At 38.7% G+C, this 15,833-nt stretch overlaps 1 pseudogene; it reads left to right on the top strand.

The window, feature by feature from the left end:
- LOC149265536 (nuclear transcription factor Y subunit A-8-like) overlaps positions 1–15,611 on the top strand; it is a 29,129-nt pseudogene extending 13,518 nt beyond the window's left edge.
- Positions 15,612–15,833: the final 222 nt, after the last annotated feature.

Genomic DNA, 15,833 nt, shown 5'->3' with positions numbered 1-15,833 from the left:
GTGATAGTGCAAATACTAGCACCAATCAGAGATTCGAGTGACAAATGCATTATACTGATCACAATTGATTCAGTATTTTGGATGCTTTTCAGTTGTAAATTTTGCAGTTGCAGTAGCAACAGTTGAGAACGAATTGTAGTGTTGGCAGCAGTATGGCAGTGTCGGCAGCAACACAGATGCGGCGTATATAGGAGTTTCACAGTGGTTGGTAGGCAGAATGGCCAGACATCAACAACGTGATAGGAGATGATACAGAGACATGGTGCTGCTAGAGGGGGTGTAGTAGCACTAGAACACATTCCTCACTAATAGGGAGTGTTAGTTTTTGTAGCATCGGATGTGTTCTAAATATGAAATTTTGTGGAAAAGCTAAAATACATGATATTTTCAAAACCCATAAATCGTTTCTGGAAATTCCGCCTAAAAAGGACTTAATTATATTATTAACCAGTTTTTAAATATTTCCTAAGTCTAAACTTAGGGAATATGGTTAATTACTCAACATTAATTAAGTCAAGGTGTGAATCATCTAGAAACTCACACAGATCGATCTAAAGATGATCCTAGCCATCGATTATGGTTTAATCTTGGTTGTTGGTGCTACAACAGAGGATTATAAGAGGAGGTTGATGTGATGATGGAGAGGATACTTGAGAGGTTCGATTTATCAGCAGATCAATTTCCAGAGTATCAATAGTCAGTTGCTGGAAAGAGAGCTAGAGATTGAAGCAATGAGAGAGGGGTAGAGATAGTGAATCCTGAGGAAGGATTCCAAATCCGGTGAGTACATTTGCAGAGAGGAAGAAGAGCCATAGAGAGGTTGGCGCTGGCCAACGCAGTAACTTCTAGAGGCAGTTTCAATTCTGTTGGGGAAGACGTGTTTCAATGCTAGAACCTGGACAGGGGTTCCAGAGGCTACGAGAGACATTTTCCAGACAGTTGTAGACCAGATGGCAAGAGGAGAGGTTTATTCAAACTGACTATAGAAGAGACTGCGCTAGGGTGACGCAATAGTTATGCAAAGCCAGTTTGGATGGCTCACTTGGAACTGAGGTCAAAGTTCGAATTGCCTGTGGGGTGAGGGAAATTTCTTTCCAAATTTTTGCCAGTATTTCTCTGCAGGATAGGCAGTTTCAGCATCAAGTTGTACTTATATTATTTCACTACTGCATAATAATAAAACCCTCAGTTGTTGCACCAATTTTCCCAAGTTGGGATTTTCTAGGGACTTTTTGTCCAAAAATAACTATGTTATTTTTATGTGTGTGCTAGCACTTCTACCAACGTTTATTCTTCCGCAGTTTTATTTGTGTAGATTGCAGTGTGATTTATTCAGTATTTGTTGTAGCAAACAGTAAATAAATTGTTAAATTAAATTAACAATTATGATAATAATTTCCAATTGCTGCAATAGGGTTCTGGTTTGGAATTTTCACATGGTATCAGAGCGCAATTGATCAGCCAGAGATCTCAAAGGCGAAGAGAGAAGGAATTTCGCTGTTCAGTCTTAGCAGCAGATCAACATTCCCAGGGGCAGTGCAATCACTTTTCCAAGAGGCTGAGTTACTTGAGAAGATTCGACTTTTCTGAGTAAGAGGCAGAAAAATTCGATCTCTCCAAATCGAGTGACTCCAGAGGTAGAGGGAGAAGCTCAGTATTTTTCATGGAGTAGATATTTTGTTGGACACAGTGGTTTTGCAATGGTTTGCTAGAGCAGAGCCAGCGTTGGGTGGAAGTAAGAAGAACACACACAAAGGGAAGATTTTCCTCAGGGTACTTCTTGTCTCAGGAAGTTCGATTTTTCCTTGCAGATTAGAAGTCGTTGTGAGAAAATATTCTCACTCCATAAGGGAGTGCGAATAGCAAGAGTAGCAGTTGAGTAGAAGGAAAGAGGAGATTTTCAACATTTTGTTGAGATGGCCACTGTTGGGCTTCGCCATCAGGACAGGTTGGATGGGGCTTCCAACTATGCCATCTGGAGGGCAAGGTTGTCCCTCCTTCTAGATGAATTTGGCATGAAAACATATATTGATGCAGTGGTAGCAACTCCCACGGATCCAAATTTGCTGAAAGAGTACAAGAAAGAGATGGCACAAGCGAAGAGGTTGATCCTAGATAGAGTCAGGGATTATATTGTCTCACATATAGTGGGCGAAGGAACGGCCAAAGAGATGTGGGAGAGCCTCTCCACGCTATACCAAGGGACTTCCGAGCAACGAAAGATGTACTTAGAAGAGAAGCTGAGATGCATCAGGATGCAAAAAGGGGAAGGCATAGACCCCTTCCTCACCAGGATTCAGGAGGTTCGAGACCAGTTGTCGGTTGTTGGGGTAGCGCCTCAACCCAAGGAGCTAGTGTGATTGGCATTGAACCATGTCTTAGAGGAATGGCAGGTATTTGTCCAAAGTATCTTGTGTAGAGATACCTTGCCAAGGTGGGACAATATGTGGGTTCATTTGCAGCAAGAGGAGATGAGACGAGCTCTATTGAAGAGTTCCATCAATGGAAGCAGCAACGGAATGAAGAAATTGAAGGAGGAGGAGAATGTGGCCCTTACATCAAAGGGTCCCAGTCAAGGACAGGGGGAATAGAGGAAGAAGAACAAGGACCCATCGAAGGTCAAGTGCTTCAGATGTGGTGAGCATGGTCACTACAGTACCCAGTGTCCTCTAAAGGAAGAAGGACAAGAAGAAGAATCAGGACCAGTAGGCAACTTCAGCAGAGATTGATAGGCTTTCCTTCAGGCTGGAGGAAGACTTCACCATGTTTGCTGACATAACTCCAGGAGTGAGGTGGGGTGACTTGGTGTTGTAGCTCCAGAGCGCTACAGATGGGCAGGATCCTTGAGGACTCCACCTCATGGATCAATACCTGCCTATGGGGGCCCACAGTATTCAGTTGCAGGATGGATAGGTGACATTTGATGAAGTCAGATGCCAGAGAGACAATTGCATAGACTAGTAGCAGTCAGATGTTGGGGAGCACAGTGCAGAGTTAGCAACAATGCTGTTGGCACAATGCAAAGTCAGCAGCAACGCAAATTCTTCAGTGGCAGTGTAGATACTAGCACCAATCATAAATTCGGGTGACAAATGCATTATATTGATCACAATTTATTCAGTGTTTTGGATGCTTTTCAGTTGCAAATTTTGCAGTTGCAATAGCAATAGTTGAGAACGAGTTCTAGTGTTAGCAGCAGTATGGCAATGTTAGTAGCATATGTAGAGTTGCGCAGTGGTTGGTGGGAAGTATGGCCAGGCATCAACAACATGACAGGAGATGATGTAGAGACGGGGTGCTACTATACGGGGTGCAGTAGCACTAGAACACATTCCTCACTAATAGGGAGTGTTAGTTTTTGTAGCATCGAATGTGTTCTAGCCATGAAATTTTGTGGAGAGGCAAGAATACATGAGATCTCGAAAACCCAGAAATCGGTTCTGGAAATTCTGCCTAGAAATGACTTAATTAGAATATTATCCAGTTTTTAAATATTTCCTAAGTCTAAACTTAGGGAATATGGTTAATTAAGCAATGTTAATTAAGTCAAGGTGCGAATCATCTAGAAACTCACACAAACCGATCTAAAGATGATCCTAGACATCGATTATGTTTTAATCTTGGTCGTTAGTGCTCCAACATAGGATTATAAGAGGAGGTCGATGTGGTGATGCCAGATGGAGAAGATACTTGAAAGGATCGATTTCGGAGCAAATTGATTTTCAAAGTAGCAACAGTCAGTTGTCCAAGAGAGCTAGAGATCTAAGCAATGAGAGAGGCACAGAGACAGTGAAGATGGAGGAAGGATTCCTGATCCGGTGAGTACATTTGTGGAGAGGCAGAAGAGCCATAGAGAGGCTGATGTTGGGGCGGCATAGTAGCCTCCAGAGGCAATGTCGATTCTGCTAGGGAAAGACATGTTTCAGTTCCAGAAGCTAGACAGAGGTTCCGGAGGCCAGGAGACGCATTTTCCCAGACAGCAGCAGACCAGACGGCTTGAGAAGAGGTTGATTCAAATTGAGTGCCAAAGAGACTGCGTTAGGATAACGCAGTAGCTGCACAGGGTCAGTTTGGTCGACTCACTTGGAGCTGAGGTCGGAGCTCGGATTGCCTGTGGGGTGAGGAAAATTCCTCTCTAGATTTTTGCAAGTATTTCTCTGTAGGATTGCCAGTTTCGGCATCTAGTTGTACTCAAATTATTTCACTGCTGCATAATAATATCACCCTTAGTTGTTGCACCGATTTTCCCAAGTTGGGTTTTCCCGAGACTTTTTGTCCAAAAATAACTTTGTTATTTTTATGTGTGTGTGCTAGCATTTCTTCCAGCATTTATTCTTCCAAATTTTTATTTGTGTAGATTTGAGTTTGATTTATTTAGTATTTGTTGTAGCAAACAGTGAATAAATTGTTAAATTAAATTAACAATTAGGATAATAATTTCCAGTTGCTGCAATAGGGTTCTAGTTTGGAATTTTCACAAAAATCATAGGTTCAGGAACTCCAGGAAAGACCAAAGGATCCAGTTCATGTACCTCCCATCTCACTAGAGCAGCCTCCATCTTATTATGGAGAAGTCTTTGATTCCATTGAAAAATGGTTAAACAAAGATGATCCAGGCAGGAAGGACACTGAAGGAAATCAAATCGATGTTTGCAACACTGACGCAGTGGTGTTGACAGAGCAGGGTCATGAAAATAAAGAAGAATAGGTCAAAAAAATTGTGGACATTCCAAATCATCTGGACGAGTGTTGTCCAAATCAGATAGAAAGTTGCACACCGATCGCATCAACATCAACATTGCATCCTATCGAAGGCAAGCATAAAAAGCAAAAGAGAAGAAGGAAGAAGTTTGATGCATCTGATGGCATGGAGCAGCTTGATATTCGGATGATTCAAGTCCTATCATTTTCAGAATTCAGCGTGGCACATCTAAGAAGCAACCCACAGACTTGCCGAAGAGTCGGCAAATGCTCAGTATGCACTATATTGAAGACATCTAATGCCATAGTGCATCTTTGTATAGTATCTCTAACCCTAATCCTTTTTATTTCATGTCATGAGATAGTTTTATTTCACACATTTATATTATGTCTTTTATATTTCAGTTTGTTAGAGTAGATTTTTCTATTCCAGCGACATTTTCTATGTATACATGATGATTTTGATTTTGAATGGATATCTATTTGATGGACTTTTGTTTTCTTGGATGTAGGATTCTGGGGTTCTCACGTCACTTCATGGAAGCAACGTGTCCCCATATAGAGCCAGATGTTGCACTCAATTTGTCAAAGTTCCAAGGAAGCGGAAGTACATTTTTTTTAACAAGATCAAATCATCTATCAACAATTTATGAGTTGTTGTAAACCCAATCTAAAAATCATGTAATGTAAATGATCCTAGTAAGATCGTGAATGTATGTAACAACCTAGGTAAGCCTATTATTTTGGCAAGAGTTTCATCCTACGAGGTTTTTCGTCTCATTGATTCATTTGTGTTTCTATATACGGATGGTCGGCAAATTTTTTCCCTCCAACCTCACTCTAAAGTTAGGATGGAATTCTTCGTCAAAATCTTGGCTGAGTCCTAGTGTTTTAGTCAAATCTTATGTAAAAGTGATTTGGGAATAATTTAAGTTAATTGGCTAAATTATTTTATTACAAATCACTTGGTCTACTAGCTCATATTGTGTAGCAGATTAGGTATTTTTTTTAGGGTCTAAGCTGAACAAGTATTCCCTCTCTGAGGGTTGAAATTGTAAATCTCATGTAAAAATTATTTTAGTGCATGGTCCCTCATACATAGACGCCATGGTTAAAATATTAGAGGGTGGAAAAAATAATTAATCCCCTCAAGTGTCAATTAATTAATTTTTCTAACAAAAATAATTAAATCGTAAGTTAGAAAATTAATTAATTGAAGTAAAATTTAATTTGTCTTAGGAAAATTAATTCTCCAAGTGGAAAAAATCGTCGGTCTTAAAAGAAGTAATATTTGAATGTCCTCCACCATATTGTATATTTCAAGAAAATTTGGATCCTTGGACCTTGGTGGTTAAGTCAATGTCAATTTTTTTAAGAAATTAGCTCAACATAATTAATTTTGAGCTAATAAAAATGGAGTTAAATGAGAAATTCGAAAATTCCTCAAAAATAAAAATTCAACGGCTAAGATTAAAAGATCTTCAAGAGTTTATCAACCGAGATTATTTTGACAAAGATCAAAGAAACTAGTCGTTATTTTTCCACTTGGAGGATTTAGCTATAAATTAGAGAATCATTTGAGTCTCTAGCACAATGATCTCTGGCTAGCAAATCGTTGTTGAAGCTTTCATGTAAACTATTTTTGCATTGAGAACTATTTGTTCTATCATAATAAAGACTTTGGGGTGCAATTTGAAGGTGTTCCATGTTCATGATTTGTGGTATGTATTGACTATGGGCTTTCTTATGTTGTGCTAAATATTGATAAGATCTATTTTCATTAGATGGAGATAAAATCATGCTATTGATAGTTTTGGGCTAATCTTAAGTGGTTTGATTCCCCATATGATCAACTGATTGTCTTGAAATAAATACATAGTGTCTGCAGGTACTTCAGTTCTTGGTCTCCAAGTTCACAAACTTGAGCAGGAATTATTTTTCTTGGATCCCAAATATTTGTATGGTGGATTGAATCTTCACAAAGGCTATAGTGTGCATTGAATTCTAAAATATTTTTAGCCATTCATCAAAAGAAGAAACTCCATACAAAAATATTTCGCAAATAATGTATTTCAAAACCCTTGTACATGTACGAATTTATAGGGTAAGTTCCTCAGAGAGAACACCCAAAGGACACTGCTCACAAATAGATCACAGATCAATACACCAGTATTGTTGACGTGGTTAAAACCCTCAAAGAGGGAAACAGTCCACGGCCTGAGCCAACGCAGCCACTTCAGGCAATTTATTAATAAAAGAATGAAAATTGACATAAGCTTCTCTCATGAACGATTACCTTACAAATAACCCTCCATGCTCTTTAAATAGAGATCATGGACCAATCGGGTGTTAAGCCACGGATCAAGTGTCGGTAATACCGAGGAGAGAATGAACCGTCGGATCACTACATATCATGACCGTCAAATTGTAAATTACAAAAGTACATAGTAAAGAAACACACTTTACCTAACTCTACACTAGACCAAGTTATACTTAACTATTTCCTATGTGTCGGAATATCCTAACATCCCCCCTTAAGAACAACTTGGGATAGGATTGAAGGATGTACAAATATGACACAATAGGAGAAGGAAGGAGGCATTAGAGCCTATCCCTCCATAGTGACAACTTCCTGAACTCCAACCATAAATCGAAGTTTAGTAAACTTCGCCTCTGTGAGAGCCTTTGTAAAGATGTCTGCAACTTGATCATCTGTTGAACAATATTGCACTTCAAGAACATGGTCGTGAATGAGCTTTCTGATGAAGTGCATGTGCAATTCAATGTGTTTGTTGCGTTGATGTTAGACTAGATCTTTGCATAGTTGAATGGCACTTTGATTATCACACCAAAGTGTAGACGGATGATGCTGCTAAAAGCCAAACTCTGACAGGATCTGACGAAGCCACAGGGCTTCATTACTAGCTTCTACGACACCACGATACTCTGCTTCTGCTGAAGAAAGAGAAATGGCACTTTGTTTCTTGCAAGCCCATGTAATAGATCCTGAACCAAGAGTGAACACATAACCTGCAGTAAACTTCTGATCATCAGGGTCACCAGCCCAATCAGAATCAGTGAAACCAACCAATAGAGGAGATGCTTCTGCGCTGTAATGAACCCCAAACTAAATTGTACCCGAACATAACGAAGTATTCTTTTAGCTTCTTTCCAATGACTTTCATGTGGGTTTTGCATAAACCGAGCAATAAGGCCAACAACAAAGGAAAGGTCAGGACGAGTATGGGTCAGATACAAAGTTTTCCTACAAGTTGACGGTATAAGGTAGCATCAAATTCAGGGGAAGTATAAGTGACTGAAAGTTTGGCTCCAGACTGAAAGGGGAGAAGGGGCTGGCTTACAGTCTTCCATGTGAAAATGGCGTAGAAGATCACATGCATACTTGGACTGGGAAAGGGAAATACCTTCCTTGGATTGCAAGACTTGAAGACCAAGAAAACAATGCAAGTGTCCTAAGTCTGTCATTTCAAAATTCTTTTTAAGGCTAGACTTCACATGGTTTATAAGGTTGGGATCACTACCAATAAGGATAAGATCATCAACATAAAGAACAATAATGATAAGAGACTTGCCCACTTTCTTGGTGTAGACAGTATTGTCAGAATGACACCTAGAAAATCCAGTTTCTAAAAGAAAGCTATCCATTTTGGCATACCAAGCCCGAGGGGCTTGCTTGAGACCATAAAGGGATTTCTTAAGCTAACATACAAGGCTGGAGTCTGTTTGTATAAAGCCAGGAGGTTGTTCCATATAGATTTCTTCATGCAAGTCCCCATGCAAGAAGGCAGATTTAACATCCATCTGATGGACTTCCCATTTGAAAGAGGCACAAGGGAAAGAACAAGGCGGATAGAGTTCAGTCTGGCAATAGGGGAGAAGGTTTCAGTATAGTCAATGCCTCCAACTTGTGAAAAACCCTTAGCAAAAAGACAAGCTTTATGTTTATCAACTTTTCCATCTGGTCCATACTTGGTTCTGTAAACCCATTTGCATCTAACAAGTTTTCGTCCATTTGGAAGGGGAACAAGATCCCATGTATCATTTGCCAATAATGAACGATATTCTTCATTCATAGCTGCATCACAATCTAAATGGTCTGAAGCTTCTGCAAAGGTGTCAGGATCATAATTAGTTGAAGCTTGAGCTAGTAAAGAAGAGGCTCTATCGAACTGAGAATGTGTACATCGTTGATCTGTAGGATCACTGGCAAGAGCACCTGCTACATCCTGAGTAGCACGAACCCATTTTGGAAGCTGAGGAGCTGAAGGAGGATCCTGAGAAGGTGGGGGAGGATTGTCATCCTCGCTGTCATCATCTGAAGAAGAAATATTTTTAGAAGTAGAAGGGATAGAGAGAGGTGACACATCCACCGAACTAGGCTCATAGGCCAATATATTTTCAACAAACTTTACATCTCTTCTAATGATAAAATTTTTGGACTTAAGTGGAATAAGTCTGTATCCTTTGACATCTTCAGAATATCCAACAAAAATATAATTTTCACTCTTAGGTTCTAAAGCTTTATATTTCTCATCTGGAATATGGGCCAATGCTTCACTTCCAAAAACACGAAAGTGACTTTGTAATATCCCCTATAAGGGGTATCCCTCAAACACAAGCAAACTCCAACCAGAGATGGACTGGGAGGGCATTTACCAGAGATGTCGCCTCTGAAAACAGGACAAGATTTGGAGGCTATCTAGCCTTTTCCAGACTCTGTCTAAGAGTATAGGAGAAAAACACACAAGTGGTATAGTACCCGGGAAGCTCAAAGAGATAAAAATAATAGTAGTGCAACATATAATAATGTATACATGGAGCAACTAATGAATCATCATCGTGCACCTGATTTCACTCTTTCTTCTTTCAACCCCTTCCCCTTCAGGGGATTGGGGCGGGCTTCACACCAGTACCCCGCTACCTAACTTACTCCTTACAATGTCAATAGGTCAACCCTTCCTTAATCGGTAATTTCTGTAGTTTTTTTGTCTAATCTCTCGTGTTCACTCTCCACGACTCCAAGCAAAAGCTTCTGGAATCCTTCTCAAAGAAAGCTATGAATAGCCTGTTTTAATCCTCACGTGTTCACTCTGATCACATCATTTCCAAGCCACATTTCCCCAAATAAGATTTCTCATTCGGTGGATAAGGCGGGGTCACCATGACACTTCACTCTCGAAAGGGATTTGCATTACCCACAGAACTTCATAGATTCTCATTATCTGAATGGGAGCAACTAATGAATCATCATCGTGCACCTGATTTCACTCTTTCTTCTTTCAACCCCTTGCCCTTCGGGGGATTGGGGCAGGCTTCACACCGGTACCCCGCTACCTAACTTACTCCTTACAGCGTCAATAGGTCAACCCTCCAATACCTCTGATTCAAACAGGCTTTTTTTCAACTGAGAGCACACATTCTAACTAATATCAGGCAGGCTTATTCAAACATGGTGAGAATGAGCATATGGGGTTCATATCGCAACCATATCACAGGGAAAAAGAAGATATCCCGGGGATATCCTTGTGCAACCATCTCACTTTGTTTGCACATTGTTATGTATCGGTTGACCTTAGGAAACCACATATGGGTTGAAGAATGAAACTAGGCCGTTGATACTATCTTATTGAAACTAATAGGCCCAGTTCAAACTCAACCTAAAAGCACGAAGTTATAAGTAAGGATGAAATTGTGAAACTAGTAGTTTTCCTTAGCAAATGAAGGCAAGGACGTAGGAGTTTCAAATCAACCATCCAAGGATATAATTCTAGAGCCCACACACCGTAAAAATGGTGGGTGGCTTCAAATGAGTGAGTATTTATATAGATCGGGAAGCCCAACCCATATTGAAATGAACTTCATAATGACATTATGCTGTGTCATTTCAAAATCAAGTGGAAACCATCCACACCACACTGCAACACCATCCCCAAAATGCAAGCACTGTAACTGTTCAATGAGTGGAAGCAAGCACCGTTACCCTCTCTATGGTTCCATCTGAAGAGGATGAGTTCCCAGTAAAATCAAGTTCCTACTTTACATATATATGACAAAAAAACAACCAGAAAAGCCTTCAATGGTCATTCCATTCCACTTTCAGCTTGATTAAATTGAATTACATCAATGGAAGTGTCACAAATTTGAATTTTCATTTATGTGAGTTACAGATTTGAAGTTTCGATAGAGATATATCTTTTTGAAAAACATTTTGTGGAATTGATACAATAAATTAACCATCAAGGCTTTCCTATTTTACATATATATGACAAAAAAAAATATGGTATGTGGGGAGGAGCCTCAGTGGAAGAAAATCTAAAAACCTGGTGCACAAAGTTGATCATTAAAAGATAAACCCTCTTCCTTTCTTAGTGGCATGGGAAGTCAGGTTGTTTTGAAATGCCCAATATTTTTATGAGAGGTGCATATGATTTTGGTGATCCTTGATCTTAGTCATGAAGCTATTATAAAATTTTCCATAATATTATTGTTTCTTGATTTGCTTTGATATAATTATTTTACCTGTCACCAAAGCTTCTAGTCCCTCGCACTTACTTTTCAACATTCATATACTTCCTCTATTGCTATGTGACATGCTAATTTTGTAGCTTAGAATCAATACCATTTTAAAGTTGCACATGCACATATGCAGAACACTTGTAATGAGAGGAGGGACATTTGATATAGTATTCAATGTTTAATTATCAATACACAATGATATCTCCATGAGAGAGAGATGTAAGGTAGACCAGTGCCACTGGACAATGTAGCCATAAAGAAAATAAATGTGAATTGAATGCTTAAATCACTTCATAAATGCTTGTAACTCAAAAGTACTCAGTATCTGCCAGTGTAGTTTTGGTAGATCATGTTGGTGGTGGGTACTAGACTTACATTCTGTGCTTCTTCAAGGACAACTTCATTAGTTTGCAACTATTCTTGGTGACTCAGGGTCCTTGTTTTTATCTCAATTCTTAGTTAGGGCTTTGACCTCCTAGTCTCTAGATGCTAACTTTGTAGCTTGGCATCATTGCCATATCAAACTTGCACTTGCACATATGAAGAACACTTGTAGAGAGAGGAGAGACATATGATGTATTATTCAAAGTGTGTAATTTATCCATACAGAATGATATATCTGTGAGAGAGAAATGTATGGTAGAGAAGCAACATTGCATAATGCAGCCATGAAAAAAGGACATGTGAGGATTTATGAGAGCCTCAAATTCTGAGCCCATAGGAAGTATGGTATAATTCTGTTAAGGGGCCATTACGTATCCTGGTACTTATTGGGTTAACAACCTGATTTAAGCATGCCTAGAGGTTAGAATGAGGGATATTGAACTGCAAGCCATCTTATCTTCAGATATCTTAACTATTCCACCTCAATTCATTGAGTAGCACAAGTTTGGGTTGGTATGCTCTCAGTGTTGAATTCTAGACATATCTATTAGTTTCTGCTGCGCACAAAGAAAACAAGATGGCAATAAATTATTTAATGTACTCATGGTTGGCTTCCTTTATATGCAAACATAAATTTGTAAACAGTCTTTGTGGCCTCCAATTGCACTTCCTGCATACTTACAAGGTGTCACCTTGCTAGGTATAAGGTGTTATTATGACAATATTTATTTTACTATAATTCTGTTTCATGTAATGATTGTTGATGCCAAGTTAGTCAACCAAACGATGTTGTTGCTGTATTGTCACTCCAAAAACCTAACACTAAAGGTGTTGATATGAAAATATTTCTTTTACTGTAATTCTTATTTATGTAATGATTGTTGATGCCAAGAACACTCAACGAAACGATGTTGTTGTATATGATAAGTTTGTGAGTCAGCTTCGCTGTATTGTCACTCCATAAATCTAACGCCAAATCCTTGGTCCAAGGACCTAAAGACTCTACAAGTTTTAGGCCAACCCTTGATTGAAGGGCATGTACATACTACATTCTATGCATCCAAGATTTACTTCATCTAGGAATAAAAATATTTTTGACAATCTATTTATTCCATTACCTACCCAACTGTAAGTGAGGTCCCTAAGGCTTCCCAACAATCGTACCATTTCTGGCTGACATTAACAATTCAAACCAAGCCAAAATGAACAGAGTATTCTCCTCACACTATCAGAAATGTAGGTGTATGTTTTTGGGTGCCTCCTTGTGCGTAGACTAGACCTCCTTGGGGCTAAGAAGGTCTGAAGTTTGGTTTCTTTGGAATCTCTTTCTATACTTCTGAGTTTCCTCTTTATGTTTTAACAAGAAAAGCAGAAAAAGTTGTAAGACTATGAGTCACCACATATCAGCTTTCTTGTTTAAGATTTTTCTATAACTGAAAGAAACTGTACTGCTTATTCCTCATTTTCTTTGTGGGCTCATAGTACTCTAGGTACAAAATAGTCTTGATGACTCAAATTTGACACAACTAGAATTATCAGGTAAACTAGTCTTTCAACACCAATGTCTGGGCATTACAAAGGTGTCAATTATAATGTAAACTGTTATGATGGATAAAGAAATCATGCATCCTATCAGGTATGGGCAGCATGGAAGATCATATAATGGGATGCCTCTGCATATGACAAATCAATGTTATCAGGTTCCACAAAAGTGACTCATTAATTGCCAGATAAGATATACAGTTTCTTTCAGTTATAATATATTACATATAGAGAATGCAGAACTCCCTCCAGACCAAATTGTCATGGAAAACATTTTTCATATATATATGTGTGTGTGTGTGTGTGTGTGTGTGTGTGTGTTTTGTACATTGATTCACTAGGGCTTCTTCTCCCTGCTCGCATTTGATGGTCATAACTTCAACCTTATCCACATTACCATTTATTTTCCCAATCACTAGCTGAAGTGAAATTACATGGGACTTGCAGTTGTTTCTTGATATTACCAAACATATTACATCTACTAGGACTGATGCTGTTGATCAGCGAAATTTACGTATAAGCTTCCAAATTGTCTAATATAATTTCTTAGAACATTGATTATCTCCTAAGTTAGGCTTTTGTCCATCAAATAAACTGGAAATATTGTTCATTTGTACCAGATTTTATGGTATATTCATTGTAATTTTGTTCTTGCTAATGAGATTACAATGTAGTCTCGTGTGAAGGTTTTATAAGTAGGAGATGCTGATTTGTGCATTTTGACAGGCTTGTTGGAGGCATTGGATACATTAAGCTCACTAAAGATGGGAACACCCTTTTGAAATAAATGGCAAGTTTTACACCTACTAATGAGGTTTTATTGAATAGCATTTGATTTTAATAAGATACTTGGTAGATTATTCAGCTTCTGATCTTTGTCAATCCAACATCATCAGTCATGTTTCTGAAAGAAGGTGAACTAGTCAATTCTAGTTGTCATATTAGCCACTAGTTTAGTTCAATTCTTTATGATGTGCCTTGTAATGTACATTGTGCATTTGGTTTGCATGTGGCCATGACTCTGAGGACTGTGAATAAGAAGCAGTTTGAATATTAAAACGACTAATAGCCTTGAAGCTTGGCTGTAGAAAAGATACAGTTGTCTGGAGGGAGTTCTGCATTCTCTATATGTAATATATTATAACTGAAAGAAATTGTACTGCTTATCTGGCAATTAATGAGTCACTTTTGTGGAACCTGATTACATTTCTCTGTCATATGCAGAGGCATCCCATTGTATGATCTGCCATGATGCCCATACCTGATAGGATGCATGATTTCTTTATACATCATAACAGTTTACATTATAATTGACACCTTTGTAATGCCCAAACATTGGTGTTGAAAGACTAGTTTACTTGATAATTCTAGTTGTGTCAAATTTGAGTCATCAAGACTATTTTGTACCTAGAGTAATATGAGCCCATAAAGAAAATGAGGAATTTGGAGAGCTAACTCATTTGATTTCACTATCTGATGTGATTGAAGATGAACCAGTCTATGTCAATGCTAAACAATACCGTGGAATTTTGCGACGTTGACAATCTCGAGCCAAAGCAGAATTAGAAAATAAGCTCATCAAAGTAAGGAAGGTAAGGAACAATTGTGTTTATGATTATTTCTCAAATACCTAACATGTTTGTTCAAAACAATGTTGCATTGGAGCATTTTAGGGCCTCTCACTCCCAGTTGCTCGCAGGACCACTCCTAGGACCACACACACACACACACATTCTAATAATCATATGTACAAAATGCTCCTGGGTTGGCATCGTTCCCTAGATTTTTTGGGGAAGGACCACTCCCCGGTGTCAGAATCCCTGCTCCTTCAAGACACTGGTTCAAATGCACTTTCTCTCATCCTCTTTTGGCTAAGCCAAATTGTATTGATTTCATCTTCTGAATTAAGCATGTCAACATATTTGGTTATTGATATACTAGCATGTTTTCTGTCTTTTAATGTATTGTTTCTCATACTATGATGTTTGCTCTTCAGCCTTATCTCCATGAATCTCGTCTTCATGCAATGCGAAGAGCAAGGGGATGTGGTGGTCACTTCCTAAATACAAAATCGTTGGAGACAAAAAAGGTTAATGCTGATGATGGGAAATTAACAGACGGAAAAACATGCACAGGCTGTTAGTTCATCAAGCATTGAAGCTTTGCAGTCTGAAAATGGAAATATGAATTCTTTAGAGGTACATAGTAATTCAAGGTTGTCAAGATCAGAAGTTACAAGCATGTCAGAATCATGTCCTGATGGAACAGGTTACAACTATACTCAAGGGAATGGAGGGTATCTTTACCACCATGCTAGTTCACATTTCCATTTATTGGGTTGCAGTCCTCTTTCAGATGGAAGTGGTGAAGTAGAGAGTGGGCAAGGTATGGGATATAGCATTAAATGGGTTGCAACAGATAACTGTTGTGATCCAATGAAAGTTTGACATCAGTTTGGTTGGGCTCTCATTTGTTTCAGTATCATGTTTCATATAATTATAACACTAGAGTATGGGAGAAATTTACTTCAGTTCAAGGAAAGTGAAACTTATGGTACTGGGAGGGGAGGAAGCTGAACTAAAGCTTGCAGATTTATTTTGTTTTCCAATGTTATCATATCAGAAAGCAGCCTGTTTCAGGTTTCTTTTGGGATGATGATGTTTGATGTA

Source organism: Pinus tabuliformis, chromosome 6 (assembly GCF_031772625.1).
Source record: "Pinus tabuliformis cultivar Carrire ecotype Pingquan chromosome 6, CPIR1, whole genome shotgun sequence".
Lineage (NCBI taxonomy): Eukaryota > Viridiplantae > Streptophyta > Pinopsida > Pinales > Pinaceae > Pinus > Pinus tabuliformis.
This window is presented reverse-complemented; position numbering and strand designations above follow the sequence as displayed.